General features: G+C 34.9%; 1 protein-coding gene across 1 annotated transcript in view; it reads left to right on the top strand.

The window, feature by feature from the left end:
- The window catches only part of EPHA6 (EPH receptor A6), an 815,563-nt gene that overhangs the window by 16,510 nt on the left and 779,459 nt on the right, over positions 1-19,594 (top strand). The window lies entirely within an intron of this gene.

The following is a 19,594-nucleotide window of genomic DNA, read 5'->3' as shown; positions in this document are numbered from 1 at the left end:
CAAACTTTAGAAGAAGATAGGAACCAAGGCAGCACCTGGGATATAGGCATCAGGAATTATTAGCCTCATTGGGTTGAATTGATTTCAGCCTTTTTTTTCCCCCTGTGGTTTTATTATTCAGCTAAAAATCTTATCCTTGCAAGAGTCCGATTGGCCTTGATTGTGACATGAACACCAGCATCATTGAAAGAGTAGAACCCTTTGATTGACAACATTACCATGACAGGACACTATGTGGGACAACTAATTTCTTAAAAATGCTGTCACTAAGGTCAGGAACATGACAGGGATGTCCACTATCACCACTGTTGTTCAACATAATACTAGATGTCCTAGCCTCAGCAATCAGACAACAAAAAGAAATAAAAGGCATCCGAATTGGCAAAGAAGAAGTCAAACTCTCACTCTTCACAAATGATATACTTTATGTAGAAAACCCAAAAGACTCCACCCCAAAATTGCTTGAACTCATACAGGAATTCAGCAATGTGGCATGATATAAAATCAATGCACAAAAATCAGTTGGATTTCTATATACTAACGATGAGACAGAAGAAAGAGAAATTAAGGAGTCTTTCCCATTTACAGTTGCACCAAAACGCATAAAATACCTAGGAATAAACATAACCAAAGAGGCAAAGGATCTGTACTCAGAAAACTATAGAACAGTCATGAAAGAAATTGAGGAAGACACAAAGAAATGGAAACACATTCCATGTTCATGGATTGGAAGAACAAATATTGCAAAATGTCTGTGCTACCTAGAGCAACCTGTACATTCAATGAAATTCCTATCAAAATACCATCAACTTTTTCCACAGAGCTGGAACAAATAATCCTAAAATTTGTATGGAACCAGAAGAGACCCCAAAGAGTCAAAGGAATGTTGAAAAAGAAAACCAAAGCTGGTGATGTCACAGTGCTGGACTTCAAGCTCTATTACAAGGCTGCAGTTATCAAGACAGTATGGTATTGGCACAAAAATAGACACATAGATCAGTGGAACAGAATAGGGGGATGGAGCAACTGGGTGGTGGACATTAAGAAGCGCATGTGATATAATGAGCATTGGGTATTGTATAAGACTGATGAATCACTGAACTCTACCTCCGAAACTAATAATACACTATATGTTAACTGAAATTAAATTTTTAGAAAAATTTTTTAAAAATTAAAAAAATGCTGTCATTAAAACAAGTGGAATGAATAATGGTAACCAAAACAGCACATGTCTAATCACTGGTCATGTGGTATAATTATCCAAATAACTTAAAAAATTTTTTTAGCTCTTCTGTAACCCTCAGTTTGTTTCCTGGAGCCCAGAGTCTCTCATGGTTTGTCTCTCTCTCTCATTTCTTCCCATTTAGCTTTCCCTCCCTTCCCCTGCAGTCCTCCACTATTCCTTATGTTCCACATATGAGTGAAACCATACGATAATTGTCTTTCTCCGATTGACTTATTTCACCTAGCATAATCCCCTCCGGTTCCATTCATGTAAATACAAATGGTGGGTATTGATCCTTTAGGATGGCTGAGTAATATTCCATTGTATGTGTATACCACATCTTCTTTATCCATTCATCTGTTGAAGGGCATCTCAGCTCCTTCCACAGTTTGGCTATTGTGGACATTGCTGCTATGAACATTGGGGTGCATGTGCCCCCCCCTTTTTTTTTTACTACATCTATATCTTTGGGGCAAATACCTAGTAGTGCAATTGTTGGGTTGTAGGGTAGCTCTATTTTTAACGTCTTGAGGAACCTCCATACTGTTTTCCAGAGTGGCTGTACCAGCTTGCATTCTCACCAAGAATGTAAGAGAGTTCCCCTTTCTCCACATCCCTGCCAACACTTGTTGTTTCCTATCTTGGTAATTTGTCCATTCTAACTGGTATAAGCTGGTATTTCATTGTGCTTTTGATTTGTATTTCCCTGATGGCTAGTGATGTTGAACATTTTTTCATGTGTCTGTTAGCCATTTGTATGTCTTCTTTGGAGAAGTGTCTGTTCATGTCTTCTGCCTGTTTCTTGACTGGATTATTTGTTTTTTGGGTGTTGAGTTTGAGAAGTTCTTTATAGATTTTGGATACCAGTCCTTTATCTGTAATGTCATTTGAAAATATCTTCTCCCATTCCGTGGATTGCCTATTAGTTTTGTTGACTGTTCCCTTTGCTGTGCAAAAGCTTTTTATCTTAATGAAGTCCGAAAAGTTCATTTTGCTTTTGTTTCCTTTGCCTTTAGAGACGTGTCTTGAAGGAAGTTGCTGCAGCCAATGTCAAAGAGGTTACTGCCTATGTTCTGCCCTAGGATTTTGATGGATTCCTGTCTCACATTGAGGTCTTTCATCCATTTTGAGTTTATCTTTGTGTATGGAGTAAGAGAATGGACTAGTTTCATTCTTCTGCATGTGGTTGTCCAGTTTTTCCAGCACCATTTATTGAAGAGACTGTCTTTTTTCCATTGGATGTTCTTTCCTGCTTTGTCAAAGATTAGTTGACCATAGGGAGGGGGGTGGGAGGATGGGGTAACTGGGTGATGGGTATTATCAAGGAGAGCGTGTGTTGTGATGAGCACTGGGTATTATATGCAACTAATGAATCATTGAACACTGTATCAAAACTTATGATGTACTATATACTGGTTAACTGAAAATAATTAAAAAATAATAAAAAATTTAGCCCTTACACTAGAAACTTAATTATGAAGTAAATACAGGTTTATATACTTAGAGTCTATAGAGTTTGCAGGTTCACAGAAGGAAAATTAGGCATCATTTTTGCTACTGCCTTCAATAGAGTATTATTAATTTAGGGGGCATATTTTAATAGAGTCATGAAGCCAGTCTCCCAAAAGGATAATTTGTTTGCTTTTATCTAAGTACGATTTGAAACATCCCTTGTTATGAAAGCTGTCATTCTGCAGTATAGAAGACAAGTAAATGTATAGGTGGCCTGAACTAATCTTTGCTTTACAAGACATTTGATTTTTAGTGAATTGTTTAGTGCTGTGTCCAAACTTTCAGTGTGTTAAAATATTGTACAATATTTTGGTCATTACCATTTGCCTGATTAACATGAGAAAATTTGTAACGCAAAGTATTGTGCCCAATATTGATCCAAACTACAGAACAAAATTGATATGCTTCTAAGCCTTGTATTTTTAAAATATCCAGGAACTGGCATTTAAGGAGCTTGGATTTTAAAATTGTTAGTGTTTGATTTTAAAATAATTACTTTTCTATGGACCATTTTCTCAGAAATAGCTGCTCAGTGATATAAACTGAGTTTTTGAGTGTGTGCTTCTTGCTGGGAACCATACTAAGTACTTTAACATATTCAATTATGTAATCCTCACAACAATCCATAATGTAAACATTATCATTATCATCCCCATTTTATAGGTGAGAAAATCAGGACAAAGAATAGGTTAAGTAACTTGGCACAGTGTTAGTGGGTGTTAGTTACAGAGTGTGAAGGGTTCATTTGTGTACCCCCCAAAATTCATATGTTTAAGTCTTAACCCCATAGTGCCTCAGAATATGACTTTTTTTTTCCAAATAGGATTCTTTATTTATTTATTTTATTTTTTTATTTTTAAAATTTTTTATTATGTTATGTTAGTTACCATACAGTACATCCTTAGTTTTTGATGTAGTGTTCCATGATTCATTGTTTGCATATAATACCCAGTGCTTCATGTAATATGTGCCCTCCTTAATACCCATCACCGGCCTATCCCAATCCACCCCCCCCCAAAGCCCTCAGTTTGTTTCCCAGAGCCCATAGTCTTTTGTGTTTCATTCCCCCTTCTGTTCCCCCCCTTCATTCTTCCCTTCCTTCTCCTACCGATCTCCCTGCTATTTCTTATGTTCCATAAATGTGTGAAACCATATAATTGTCTTTCTCTGCTTGACTTATTTCACTTAGCGTAATCTCCTCCAGTCCCGTCCATGTTGCTGTAATGTTGGATAATCGTTGTTTCTGATGGCTGAGTAATATTCCATTGTATATATGGACCACATCTTCTTTATCCATTCATCTGTTGAAGGGCATCTCTGCTCCTTCCACAATTTAGCTATTGTGGACAATGCTGCTATGAACATTGGGGTGCATATGGCCCTTCTTTTCACTACGTCTGTACCTTTGGGGTAAATACCCAGTAGTGCAATTGCTGGGTCATAGGGTAGCTCTATTTTTAACTTTTTGAGGGACCTCCACACTGTTTTCCAAAGTGGCTGTACCAACTTGCATTCCCACCAACAGTGGAAGAGGGTTCCCCTTTTCCACATCCTCTCCAATATTTGTTGTTTCTTGCCTTGTCCATTTTCGCCATTCTAACTGGTGTAAGGTGGTATCTCAATGTGGTTTTGATTTGATTTCCCTAATGGCTAATGATTTTGAACATTTTGTCATGTGTCTGTTAGCCATTTGTATGTTTTCATTGGAAAGGTCTCTGTTCATATCTTCTGCCCATTTTTTTGATTTGATTATTTGTTTCTCATGTATTGAGTTTGAGAAGTTCTTTGTAGATCTTGGATACCAGTCTTTTATCTGTAGTGTCATTTGCAAATATCTTCTCCCATTCCATGGGCTGCCTCTTGGTGTTTTTGACTGTTTCCTTTGCTGTGCAGAAGCGTTTTATCTTGATGAAGTCCCACAAGTTCTTGCAGACATAATCAGTTAAGATGAAGTTATACTGGTATAGGGTGGGCCCCTAATTCAATGTAGCTGTGTCCTAATAAGAGGAAATTTGGACATATACATGTACACAGGGAGAAGCTATGTAAAGATGAAGGCAGATATTGGAGTTACACGTCTATAAGGCAAGGAACACCACAGATTGCCAGCAAATTACCAGAAGTTAGGAAAGGGCCATGAAACATACTCTCTGGCAGCTCTCCCAAGGAACCAACCTTGCTGACATCTCCATCTCAGAATTCTGGCCCCCAGAACTAGCATAATACATTTATGTTATTCTAAGCTTCCCATTGTGAACTTCCCAGGAGACTAACAGAGTAAAGGATTTGAATTTAGACATCATGGCTCCCAAGTTTATGTTCTTCACCAGCACATTATATTGTCTTCCGAAGGGTGAAAGAATTGAATAAATACATCATCTCTTAGCATGTGAAAGAGGTCTAGACTACCAAAGCTAATCTAGACTAAGAGGGCTGGTAACATTTCTTTGGAGTTTGAAGTGCCTCTTTGCAAGGACATCAGATGAGAAAGGAGCCTGAAGTACAATTTACCTTCAAAACTGATAACAACAAAGAAACAATAACTGATTAAATATGGCTGGGAAAAAGCATGATCTGAGAATTTAATTATAAATTTATCTAAATTAAGTTTATTTAATACATAAAAAAGTATCCTTCTTACTAAATGTCTAGGGAAAGATAGAAAATCTTCAGGAAGATCTCCATTGTTGTTGTTTGACTGATAATTGTTTTTACATATCTCAGCTTACATAGAGTATGACTTTTGCATAAACCTAGGCCTTGATTACTAGTGAATTAAGCAGGAAAAAATGTAGAAGAAAAATATGATTCTTATTCTACAAACAGTAATGGAGAATATGCATGGCCTTCTGCCCATAACTTTTTCTAATTAAAACTGACAGCTGTGGAATAAAGAACAAGTCACGCATAACCTATGTTTCTTCTGTTCAGAAATAAATGCAATGAAAGGCAAAATGAGAGTTAGAAGTAGGAAGTACTTAGAAGGTGTATTGATACCTCAACTCTGAAATAGTAGAACTGATAATGAAAAGCTCAAAATATCAGAATGCTCTGAATTGCCAAGAATAGAAAGATAAAGGTCTAGAAAACTTGATTTTTTTTCCTTCCAAGAGATTAAAGATGAATTAGGGGAGTTTTATGCTTGTATCCAGTAAAGGAGATGGTAGTTTATAGAGCAGAGATAGCTTATTATTTAAGTTTCATCAGCAAGGTGCTTGATTTGTATCTCCTTATATTTATTTTTTACTTTGTTCAGAGCTGCATAATCAAATAAGCCTGAGACTGAATCCCAGTCCTGTGTTTCATTAAGAATTAGTTTCTTGGGGGCACCTGGGTGGCTGTCAGTTAAGTGTCCAACTTGTGATTTTGGCTCAGGTCATGATCTCACGGTTTTGAGACTGAGCCCTGTATTGGGCTTTGCACCGGGCATGAAGCCTGCTTAAGATTCTCCCCATCCCCCTCTGTATCAGCCCCCCCCCCAAAAAAAACCTCTTTAAACAATAAGAGTAGGTTTCTTGGAAACTGGCTTAATCATTTGGCCTTGCTTTAACCATTTATAAAATAGCAAAAGGAACACCTTATTAGTTTTGAGAATTTATAGATGTGCCTGACTACACAATCACAATTATATAATAGCTAATATTAATCAAGTTATTAGTATGTTTTAAGGAGTTTAGTGCATTATTTCATACCATCCTCTCATCTGAATTAGAAAGTAGGCCATATTGTGTATTCACATTCAACATTTGAAGAAACTAAGTCAGGGTTTGGGGAGTTTGCTCAAGGTCACAAGCTAATAAATTATCTAAAGATTCTGGAATCAAATCTAGATCACTACTTTTGAAATAACACACACAGTGTTTATTAAATATATTACTAGTGTCTCTGTATCAAGAATACTATGAGTAAACTTAGTTCTTTGTGAATTTACTAATAGGAAGAGACAGTCAAATGGCTGGAGACAACTTGCTATAGCTGTGGTGATGGAAATATGTGCAAGTTATCAGTTGCTTCAAAAGAAGAGATGGTCACATCTACTTTCAGGCATTAAGAAGGATTTTATATAAGCAGTGAAGCTGCAGCTGAGTGTTGAAATATAAGTTCCTATTCATCAAGTGATTAGTGACTACAAATCATTCCAGACAGAGGAAGTAACAAGTACAAGGGAATGGAGAACACATATGATAGCATTTTGTGGGGGACCAGTGAACAGTTAGGAAAGGTAGAAACTATGAAAAAGAGTGAGGCAGGAGACTAAGGAAGAAAAATAGATGGGAGTCTGGACATGAAGGGCCTTGAATGCTGTGCTAAGTGGTTTGTACTTTGTCATGAGAACCCAGAAGTTCTTAACCCTGGCTGTTCATCAAAATCACATTGGGGGCTTTTGAAAAAAATATCCAAATATAATGAATTTTTAACATCTTTCTTCCTACTCTTTTTAAGACTCATTAAGCATGTAGTAGGCTCCTAATAAATATTGGTTGATTGATCTTAGTAGTTAGCTTTTATTAGCTATTACAGCCACCTCAGAAATATTTTTAGTTATTTCAGTGAGCGATGTGAAGGGAATTTTTCTTCATTAGTAAAAAGTTACCTTTTTATAGGGATGTTCAAGAATAAAAGAAAGAAGATATTAAATTAATTATGACCCAATAGCTATCAATGTGATATGTTGATGTATTTATTGATGATTTACTGAGAAATAGCCAAAGGGTACATTATTTTGTGAGCTGCACATTCATGTATTCTTACCCTACGCATACCATATTCGCATGATATAAAACACACCGACTGCTTTTTTTCTGTGATCTTGAAGCTGACAATCTAGTTATTTCCCTATTTCAACTTATAATAAAGAATCAATGTATTAGCTATTTTTTAAAAATAATCCTACATGCAGATTTAGCTTGTCGTTAGTGCTTCAAACAGAAAAAAATGAAACTAATGTAAAAGTTACCTGGGAATAAAAAGAAAAATTATTCAGTTTTACATATAAAGAGATTGTAATAAGTCACTAAGTCCTAACAATCAATATAAAAAGCTGAACAGACTGAAAAATAAACTCCTCTTGGATCTATAAAAGAGGGAAGGGATACAGAGCAAGTTGCTGCCCCCAAGATTGGAGGGAGAGGTTCTCAGAGCACAGACTCATGTCTGGCTGTCAAGAAAAAAAAAAAAAAAAATACGAGGTATACCAAAAGGCAAAAAACACAATTTGAAGAGACATAGCAAACATCAGAAGCAGACATTGTTGGAATTATCAAATCAGGATATTTTTTCTTTTGTGTTTTAATTTAAATTCCAGTTAGTTAGCATATAATGTAATATTAGTTTCAAGAGTAGAACTCAGTGACTTTTCACTAACATGTAACACCCAGTGCTGATCACCAGTGCCCTCCAATACCCATCACCCATTTAACCCATTCCCTCACCCTCCTCCCCTCCAGCAACCCTCAGTTTGTTCTCTATGGTTAAGAGTCTCTTTTATGGTTTGCCTCTCTTTTTTTCTTCTCTATGTTCATCTGTTTTGTTTCTTAAATTCAAACGAAGAATTTAAAACAACTATGATTAATATGCTAAAGGTTCTAATGGATTAATTATACAGCATGCAAGAACAGATGGGCAATGTAAGCAGAGATGGAAATCCTAAGAATGAGAAAAAAAGATATGCTAAAGATAAAAAAAGAGAAACAACAAACACAGAAATAAAGAATCCCTTTAATGAGCTTATTGTTAGACTGGAAACAGAAGAAAGCTCTGAACTAGAGGATCTATCAATAGAATCCCGAAAAAATCCCCAGAATATGTAAATACTTATGGAAAAACTACAAAAGGTGCAACATACACATAATGGGAATGCCAGAAAGAGAAGAGAGAAAGGAACAGATGGAATATTTGAAGTAATAATGTTTAAGAATTTCTTCCAAATTAATGTCAGATACCAAACCATAGATCCAGGAAGCTCAAAGAATACCATGTAGGATAAATGCCAAAATGATGATGATGATGATGATGATGATGATGATGGAGAAGAAGAAGAAGGAGAAGGAGAAGGAGAGGGAGAGGGAGAGGAAGAAGGAGAAGGAGAAGGAGAAGAAGAAAAGAAGAAGAAGAAGAAGAAGAAGAAGAAGAAGAAGAAGAAGAAGAAGAGGAGCAACAACAACAACAAGAAACAACAACACTGAGACATATTATTTTCAAACTACAGAAAATCAAAGAGAAAGAAAATATCTGAAAGAAGCCAGAGGCAAAAAATAACTCACCCATAATGGAACTAAGATAAGAATCATATCTGTCTTCTTCTCAGAACAAGTAAGAACGGAGCAGGATGAAATATTTAAAGTGTTAAAAGAAAACACCACCAACCTATAATCCCGTACCCTCTGAAATTTCTTTTTTTTTTTAATTGAAAGTGAAAGAAAAAGACGTTCTCAGACAAAAACTGAGAGAATTTGTTGCCAGTAAACCTTCCTTGCAATAAAATTTAAAAGCTCTTTAGAGAGAAGGAAAATGCTGTACATCAGAAACTTGGATTTACATAAAGTAAGGTAGAGCATCAAAGAAGGAATAAGTGAAGGTAAAATAAAAACTTTTATTTTTCTTGTACTTGATCTAACAGAAAACAGTTCAGTTCTTCAAAACAATTATAGCAACACTGTATTCTATTATATATATGCACATATGTTTTTATTATATACTACTGTATATGTAATTGTGTATATTCCTGTATGCATATATATAAGTGAAATAAATGACAGCAATAGTACATGGGTCAGGGGAGGAAGTAGGATTATTTTGTAATTATAAGGTACTCTTCCTACAAAGAGGTATTGTTTAATTTGAAAGTGGACTTGCGTTAGTTATAAATGTATATTTCAAACTCAAGGGCAACCACTAAAAAAAGTAAAAAAAAAATGTTTAACTGATACACTAATAAAGGAGAGAAAATAGAATGATAAAAAAGCTTAATCAAAATCACAAAAGACAGAAAAAGAGTGAGGACAAAAATAGGAACAAAGAACAAGAGCAACAAATAGAAGACAGCAATGAGCATTTGATATTAATCTGATTATATCAGTAATCACATTGAACATCAGTGATCTAAATGGAGCAGCTAAAAGTGATTACTGCAGTTGATCAAAAAATAAGATACAACTATATGTCCTCTTCAAGAAAACCACTTTAAATATAAAGAAACAATGGAGTAAAAGTAAGTGGATGGAGAAAAAGATACCATTCTAACATTAATAAAAAATATGAATAGTTATGCCAATTTCAGACAGAACAGACTTCATGGCAAGGGATGTTAGGGATAAAGAAGAGCATTACATAATGATAAAGGGATCAGTTCTCCAAGAAACTCTCTCCAAGAATTCCTGAACATGTATGTGCCTGACAACAAAGGATCAAACTTTGTAAGGCAAAAATCGGTGGAACTGCTGGGAGAAATAGATGACTACACTACCATAGCTGGAGTCTTCTTCAGTATCCCTCTATCAGAAATGGACAGGTCCAGCAGGCAGAAAATCAGTAAGGACATAGTTGAACTCAACAAAACTATCAATGAACTAGATATAATTGACATCAGTAGACTACTTCATCCAACAATAGCAGAGTACATATTCTTCTCAGGCTCACATGGAACATTCAGCAAGGTAGACCCAATTCTGGACCATAACACACTTTAACAAATTTAAAAGAGCAGAAATCATACAATCTCTGTTTAGACAATGGGATCAAACTAGAAATTAACAGAAAGATAACTGGAAAATCCCAAAATACATGCTATAAATAACACACTAACCAAGACTGAATCATAAAGAAATAGAAAATCAGAAGAGAGCAGTTGATATTAAGGAAATTGAGTCAGTAATCAAAAACCTCCCAACAAAGAAAAGTCCAGGACCAGATAGCTTCACTGATGAATTCTACCAAATATTTAAGGAATAGTAATACCAATCCTTCTCAAATTCCTCTGAAAAATAGGAGGGAACATTTCCAATCTCAATTTATGAGGCCAGTATTACCCTGATGCCAAAACCAGTCAAGGACACTACAAGGAAAGAAAATCGCAAGCAAATATTTCTGGTGAACATAGATGCAAAAATTTTTAACAAAATACTAGCAAAACAAATTCAGCAGTACATTAAAAAGGTCATACACCATGATCAAGTGGGATTTATTCCAGGGATATAAAAATGGTTCAACATTTAGAAATCAATGAATATGATACACTGCATTAAAAAATGAAGGATAAAAATCATATGATCATCTCTATAGATGCAGAAAAAGTACTTGACGAAAAGTCAACATCCATTCGTGATAAAAACTCTCAACAAATTGGGTATAGAGGGAACATACCTCAACACAGTAAATACCATATATGATTAAGCCCACAGTGGCAAAAAGTTGAAAACGATTCCTTTAAGATCAGAAGCAAAATAAGGATGCCCACTCTCACCATTGTATTCAACATAGTAGTGGAAATCCTAGTCAGAGCAATTAGTCAAGTAAAAGAAATACATTCAAATCAGAAAGGAAGGAGTAAAATTATCTTTATTTGCAGATGACACGTTATTATATATAGAAAACTCTAAAGACTCCACCAAAAATTGTTAGAACTACTAACCAAATACAGTAAAATTACAGGATGCAAAACCAGTATGCAAAAATCGGATGCATTTTTATACATTGACAACAAACTGTCAGGAAGAGAAACTAAGAAAATAATCCCATTTACAATTGCATCAGAAGGAATAAAATACCTAGAAACAAATTTAACCAAGGAGGTGAAAGATCTATACACTGAACACTATAAGACCTTGGTGAATGGAATTTAAGAAGACACAAATAAATGGAAGGATACTTTGCGTTCATGGGTTGGAAAAATTAATATTCTTAAAATATCCATACCACCGAAAGTAATCTACAGGTTTAGTGTAATCCCTATCAAAACATCAATGTCATTTTCATTGAAATAGAGAAACAGTCCCCAAAACAAAAGACTGAATAGCAAAAGCAATCTTGAGAAAGAAGATCAAATATGAAGGTGTTACCTTCCCTGATTTCAGACTATATTACAAAGCCTTAGTAATCCAAACAGAATGGTATTGGCATAAAAACACACACACAGATCAATGATACAGAATCAAGAGCCCAGAAATTAACCCATGCATATGTAGTCAATTTATGACATAGGAGCCAAGAATATACAGTGGGGAAAGAAGAGTTTCTTCAATAAATGCTGGGGAAATTTGACAACCACATGCAGGAGAATTTAAGTGGACCCCTCTCTTATATCATACACAAAAATCAACTCAGGATGGATTTAAGACTTAAATATAAAACCCGTATGGTAAATCTCCTAGAAGAAAACATATGGGTTAACCTCCTTGACATCAATCTTGGCAATGATTTTTTGAATTTGATACCGAAAGCAAAGACAACAAAAGCAAAATAACAAGTGGGACTACATCAAACTAAAAGGCTTCTGCACAGCAAAGGAAACCATCAAAATGAAAAGGCAACCTGATGGAATGTGAAAAAATATTTGCAAATCATTTATTTGATAAAAGGTTAATTTCCAAAATATATAAGGAACTCACATAACCAGCAAAACCACACACAATCCTATTAAAAATAGGGAGAGGAAGTGAATAGACATTTGTCCAAAGAAGTATAAATGGCCAAAAAGTATATGAAAAGATGCTCTAAATCACTAATCATCATGGTAGTGCAAATCAAAACCACAATGAGCTATCACCTCATACCTGTTATAATGGCTGTCATCAAAAAGACAAGAAATAACATGTGTTCACAAGGATATGGAGAAAAGGGAACCCTTGTTCACTGTTTGTAGGAATGTACATTGGTGTAGCCAGTATGGAAAGAGTATAGAACGTCCTCAAAAAATTTAAAATAGAACTACCACATGATCCAGCAATCCTACTTCCAGGAATTTGTCCGAAGGAAATGAAAACAGGATATCAAAGAGATATCTGTACTCCTTGTCCATTGCAGCATTAATCACAGTAGTCAAGATATAAAAATAACCTAAGTGTCTGTCAACAGATGAATAGATAACAAAGATAAGGTGTGTGTATATATGCAATGTAATATTATTCAGCCATGAGAAAGAATATGAGAATGAAAAAGAAGGAAATCTAGCCATTTGAGGCAACATGGATGGACCTTGAGGGCATTATGCTAAGTTAAGCCAGATAGAGAAAGGCAAATATTGCATGATATTGCTTGTATATGGAATCTTAATAAAAAAAAAAAACTTAAACAGAGTGAAGAAAAGTGGTGGACAAAGGTGGGAAGTTGGGGGAGTTGGGGAGAGGTTTGTAAAAGTATACAAACTGTTAGCTACAGGATGAATTAGGCTTGAGGATCTAACGTGTAACATGGTGACTATAGTGGATAACAGTGAACTTTATAATTGAAATTTGCTAAGAGAGTAGAACTTAGATATTCTCATAAAAAATATACGAGGTGGTGGATGTGTTAATTAACTAGTTGGAAGTAATCCTTTCACAATGCATATAAGATATCAAATTATCTATCATGATGTATCACATTTTAAAATATTTTATAATTTTATTTATCAATTGAACCTCAGTAGAGCAGAGAGAAAAAAAAAAACTGAAAGTGTAGTAATTGACTTATAGCAAAAATTATGTGTTGACCTTAAACATAGATCTAATAACAAGCTGCTTTCATTCAAGTATTGTTTCCCTCTGTATTTTCAAATATATGGTACATCTATATATTATATCTGAGGTATGTTTTATTCTCCATAATATAAAAGTGCTAACTAGGAAAAAATTTGTATTTTTATTATAAAAGTTTTCTCTTTGAGTCAAAGTATTTTTATTCAATTAAAAAGTTTTAATATTAATATAAAATTTTAACTTACAAGTGGTATGTTTTTAAAAATTGGGCTTTTTTGATATTTTAATCATAGAAATATAGCTATAACTGATATTTTGATTTCTTAATGTAATCCTGTCCTTTCTTTGTATTGTTTATATTTGTATTGATTTATTTGGGCAACTGGGTATATAAAATAGGAATTTAGAGGTAGATGGAAAGCCAGAAATCACTAGCAAAACTCTGTAATTTTGATTTGAGTGAAATGAGACTGAAAAATATTAACTGACTTGTCCATAGTCATTTAGCAGTTATTGGCAAAATGAATACTAGAACCTCTACAACACACTGAAACTTCCATATAAGAAATAAAATGGATTTTCATTGATTTTCCTAACAAGTGTGATGGGATAGACCCTGTCATTTATAATTGGAGATACACAGCTTTGGGGATGAAAACTATACAAAAAATGTTGCTGAGAATTTCACAGTATTAAGGGAAAATAAGTGTTGATGATTATTTCTCACACTGCTTGTATAAAATTTATCTCATTCTATATTATGGAGGTAAATTCTATAGGAAGAAATTCAATCTAGAGACTGATTAAAATAAACTTCTACTATGTGAGCTGTGCAGCAGTTGACAAAGCAGTTTTGATCTCTTTTTCCATAAACAGAATAGTCTTATCCTCTCTCATTCCCTAAAGTTACACAATCACTTTTCTTAGTTATGGTTCTGGTGCATGAACAACTATCAGGAAAAACCATTTAGGCAATTAATATTTAACCCAGATTTTGCTAATTTATTGAAATCATGGGAAAACCTATGAATAGTTTAAGGAAGTAAAAACCCTTTTCCCAGGCACCACACAGACTAATTAGGTTGGGTAGCTGATACTGGCCTTTTTGTGGCCATGGGCAATTATATCCATCTCTTTGAGTTACAGTTTTCTCCTTGGTAAAGTGCTGATAATCCTTGAAGTTTCATTTTAATTTGTTGTTGTAATAAAATATTGTTTGTCAAAATGTTTTTTAAAATGTGAAGTGCTACACAATTGTATTATTTCGTTACTGTTGATCAGCAGTTTTGGAGGACCTTTATGCAATGTCGATCAAGTCATTTGATCATTCGTTCCACATTTACCGGACAAACACTAATTGAATTCCAGAAACCATGACTCATGTTGACATTAAAAAGATGAACTGTCTTGCCTCTCTTTCAAGTCAAGAGGAAGAATGGTAGGAGAGGGAGGGACAGGTGAGCCAGTTGTGTTCAGGTACTATCACCATGATTGTGCCTGGGCGTACTTCAGCCTAGCTGCAGCACACGACAGTGTGCATTGGTCTGTGCTCTTAAGGTAATATACTGGTCCTAGATTATCAAATTGATACATTGTAAAAGGGGAAAGGAAGTCTAAGCTTCTGCATAGATTATACAAACTTAATGTCCTTTAAATCCTGGGAGGTAAGTACTATTACTGTGCCCTTTTTTAATAAATGAGGAAACTGAGGTATAGTGAGGATAAATAATTTATCAAAAACCACTCAGATAGGATGAAAACATAAAAAGCAATGTGTGAAAGCATCCAGATTGGGCAATATAAAATGTGGAGGCCAAGAGGAATTCATTGGCATGAAGATAAAGGGAGCAGTGACTTTTCATATCTGCTGTTGTACAGCAAGTACAAGGAAGATGCCCTGCATCTTCAAATTGTAATCTAGAAACAGATGGGAATAGCTTCTTTAATTAAGCTCAGATTTCTTGAGCACAGAATGGAGAAATATTAAATTAGTAATTAAATATGGTAAATATTTTCTAGTAGAAAAATGCACACGATTTCTTGGAAGATGAAGAAGGGTGGTGTGCCTTACTCTGTATGGAGGAATCAACAAAAGCTTTTCACAAGAAATGCTTGTAATTTGTATGTGTGTGTGTGTTTGTGTGTATGTGTATGTGTTTTTTGTGTGTGTTTGTGTGGTGAAATCCATATAACATAAAACTATATTAACCATTTTTAAGTGTACAGTTCAGTGGTATTAACTGCAGTCATAATATTGTGCAACCATCACCACCACTTATTTCCTGAAATTTTCACCTTGCCGAACTGAAACTTTGTATCCATTGAATAGTAACTCACCATTACCCCTCCCTATTACCCTTCAGCAGCTCCTGAAAACCATCATTCTACTATGTTTATTTCTTTTTAAAAATCTCCCCTTTTTCCCCCATGCCCCAGCCTTTGGTAACCACTGTTTTATTTTATTGTTACTATGTGTTCAGCTTTTTTTTTTTTCCTCCCCACATATAAGTGAGATTATACGGTTATTTGCCTTTCTCTGCCTGGCTTATTTCACTTGGCATAATATCCTCCAAATTCATACATGTCATCGCAACTGTTGGATCTCCTATTTTAAGGCTGAATAATATTCCATTGTTTATATGTACACCAACATTTTTTAATGAACACCTTCTTTATCCACTCATCCATTGATGAACATTTAACTCTTTCCGTATCTTGACCATTGTGAATGATGCTGCAATGAACAAGGGATTGCCAATATCTCTTCAAGATAGTGATTTTATTTTCTTGGGATGTATACCCAGAAGGGCAATTGCCGGATCATATAGTAATTTTTTTTTTAAGGGAAAACTCTATGTCATTTTCCATAATGGCTATACCAATTTACATTCTCACTAACAATGTACAGAGGTTCCCTTTTCTCCCCATCCTTTCCAACACTTATCTTTTTATTTCCTGATATGAGGTGATCTCATTGTGGTTTTGATTTGCATTTCTTAGTGATTGGTGATGTTGAGCATCTTTCAAATACCTGCTGCCATTTGTATGTCTTCTTTAGAAAAATTCTTTTCAGGACCTTTGACTTTTCTTTCATTGAATATTTGGTTTTTCTTGCTATTGAGTTCTATCCTTATATATTTTGGATATTCACTTCCCATATATGGTTTGCAGATGTTTCCTCCCATTCCATAGGTTGTCTTTCATTTTGTTGAGAGTTTCCTTTGCTGTGCAGAAACTTTCGTTTGGTGTAGTCCCACTTGTTTATTTTTGCTTTTGTTGTTTGTGCTTTAGGTGTTAATAGTCAAAAAAGCACTGCTATGACCAATTTCAAGGAGTTTTTTTTCTGTTTTCTTCTAGTTTTCAGTTTCGGGTGTTATGTTTAAGACTTTAATCTTTTAGTTGATTTTTGTGTATGGTTAAGATAGGGGTCCAATTTTATTCTTTTGCATGTGGGTATCCAGTTTTCCAACACCATTTACTGAAGAGACTAGCCTTTCCTGTTATGTATTCTTGGCACCTTTGTTGAAAATCAGTTGACTGTATATTTGTGGGGTTTTTGTAGACTCTCTATTCTGTTCCATGATCTATGTGTCTGTTTTTATGTGCAGAGTTTTGAATGACATTTTTTATGATGAGGGAGAGTCAGCAGAGAAGAGCTTTTCCAAAAGATTGAAGAGGCTATTCTAAGACATGGAGCTAAAGAGCTTGGTATTTCTGTGAAAAAGCAACTAATTTGGTATAGTTGACTCGGGGGGTGGGGGGGGGGGAAGGATTGGAGATAGAGGACAAATTGAAAAATGAGGCGATTCTGAGCTTTTTTTTAGATCAGCGTGCTTCAATAATATTCTACTTTCGTACCCTTTTCGTAATGTTATGGTATCTCTAATACCTTTAAATAATTGCTCATTTAAGAATTTTTGGTGTAATATGACAACTTCAGATAAAGATATTTTATTTAGATTGTTATAAAAGTATAGTAAAATTAACTTATAATTAAATAAAAGTATAAGGCAGAGTTTCACTTCAAAAAAACCCTGCAGTATAGTTGACATATAATGTTCTGTTAGTTTCAAGTGTATGACATAGTGATTTGACAGTTCTATACTTTATGCTATGTTCACCACAATAAGTGTAGTTACCATCTGTCACATATAACATTATCACAATATTGTTAATTATATTTCATCTTTTTGTTTGATAATTAATACATACTTTAAAATTATTTAATGAATAATTATGATCTATATATAATTCAAAAGTATATTTTAATATATCAGTTAAAATGCATCTACTTAATATAGTATAAAAATCTCTTAATATTTTGATATTTGAAATTTATCAAATTTTCACTAAAATTCTCTGTGGCTGATTTTTATGATGTTCATATTCTAGTTCTACATGATGAAATAAATAAGAGGTGAAATTGCAGTTTACGTACTTATCTGCAAATAACACATTTTGTGTGTTGAAAACCTCCCTCAAATAAATCATCATATACAATTTTTACCCCACATTTTATCTTTTTTTAAAAAAAGATTTTATTTATTTATTTGAGAGAGAGCACGCACATGAGAGAGCACAAGCAGGGTGGGGTGTTGCAGAGGGGCAGAGGGAGAGAAAGAAGCAGACTCCCCTCTAAGCAGGGAGCTTGATGTGGGGCTTGATCCCTGGACCCTGGGATCATGACCTGAGCCTAAGGCAGATGCATAACTGACTGAGCCACCTAGCCCCCCCCCCATTTTATTTTTTTAACATAACTACATCAGTATTTTTCATAGTTCCTCCTTTAGCTGGTCATCACTTATGGGATATTTAGTATTTAATATGTGATATTTAATATATGTGACTGTGAATGAGCAATTTCATATATCTGTGGAGCCTAAGAGAAAGGTTGGTTGAGTGATTGCTTTATCTCTATAAACTGCCATTAATTTGCATCCCTGTGGTTTTCATTTTAAAGGGAAAATTTTGAATCATTTTATCTATTAACTTTTTAAAAAAGCAACTGGAAAGCCAAAATTAAAAGTTTTCATTTGGACATTTAATACTTAGAATCAGAGACCCAAGAGTTTTAGTTAGAAAACATTGTAATTGATTAGAAATCATTCTTAGAGTTTAAGAAATAAAGAGTCTATAATGTAGGGGCGCCTGGGTGGCACAGCGGTTAAGCGTCTGCCTTCGGCTCAGGGCGTGATCCCGGCGTTCTGGGATTGAGCCCCACATGAGGCTCCTCCGCTATGAGCCTGCTTCTTCCTCTCCCACTCCCCCTGCTTGTGTTCCCTCTCTCGCTGGCTGTCTCTATCTCTGTCAAATAAATAAATAAAATCTTAAAAAAAAAAAAAAGAGTCTATAATGTAATTAATATTTTAGAATGCTCTTTCTGGAAGTGATTTAAATGTTGTGGAGACTAGAGCCAGTGGTGTCAGTTAAAAAATAGTTGCAATAGACTAGGTAAGAGGAAACCATGACTTGTAAGAACTTTGTAAGCTCAAGATTTGATACCTTGGTCCTAATGGTTGGGTTGGGTTGGGTTGTTGATTTTGTAGGCACTTACTAGGCAATGGTTGGCACAGTAGTGAAATGATTGGCAGGTGTTAAGGGGGATAAGAGTGAAATAATCCAGCTTTATTTAAAAAATGATTATTCTGGTCCCTGAATGAACAGTGTTTGGAGAGGGCAAGAATTGATAATGGGGACACTAGTTAGGACACTATTGCTGTTATTCAGGGGAAATGATGGTAATTTGGACTAGAGCAGGGGCAATGAGTGTTGAGAGTGGATATGGATGTGAGAGGATCTTATACCAGCCAGTGAGTCCTCCAGGTCAGAAGTAATGTGTGACTTAGCTCACAGCTGATTGGCCAGAGTGAATTATGTTGTTGGGGCCCAACCATAAAGGGATAAGAAACACAAATTGTACCATGTGCCTGGAAGTTGAGATCTATATATATTTTGTGAGCAGCAATAATGATTTCCTTAGTTTGTCCTTCTGGTAACTGAATACCTGACTCATTCTGCCTCTTGTCAACAAAATACACACTCACCTTGTGGTGTTTGGGAAATCTATTATTTCTCCACTTCTAATTTGTTCAGAATTATCCCTTTCTCTTCACCTACACTGTCAAGGGAGATTCCCCAAAGGTACTGCTATTTTTATCTTTATTAACAAGTGTGTCAGTGGTCC

The sequence above is a fragment of the Ursus arctos genome, unplaced genomic scaffold, assembly GCF_023065955.2.
Source record: "Ursus arctos isolate Adak ecotype North America unplaced genomic scaffold, UrsArc2.0 scaffold_4, whole genome shotgun sequence".
Classification (NCBI taxonomy): Eukaryota; Metazoa; Chordata; class Mammalia; order Carnivora; family Ursidae; genus Ursus; species Ursus arctos.
The sequence above is the reverse complement of the archived record's forward strand: the minus strand, read 5'-3'. Positions and strand labels throughout refer to the sequence as shown.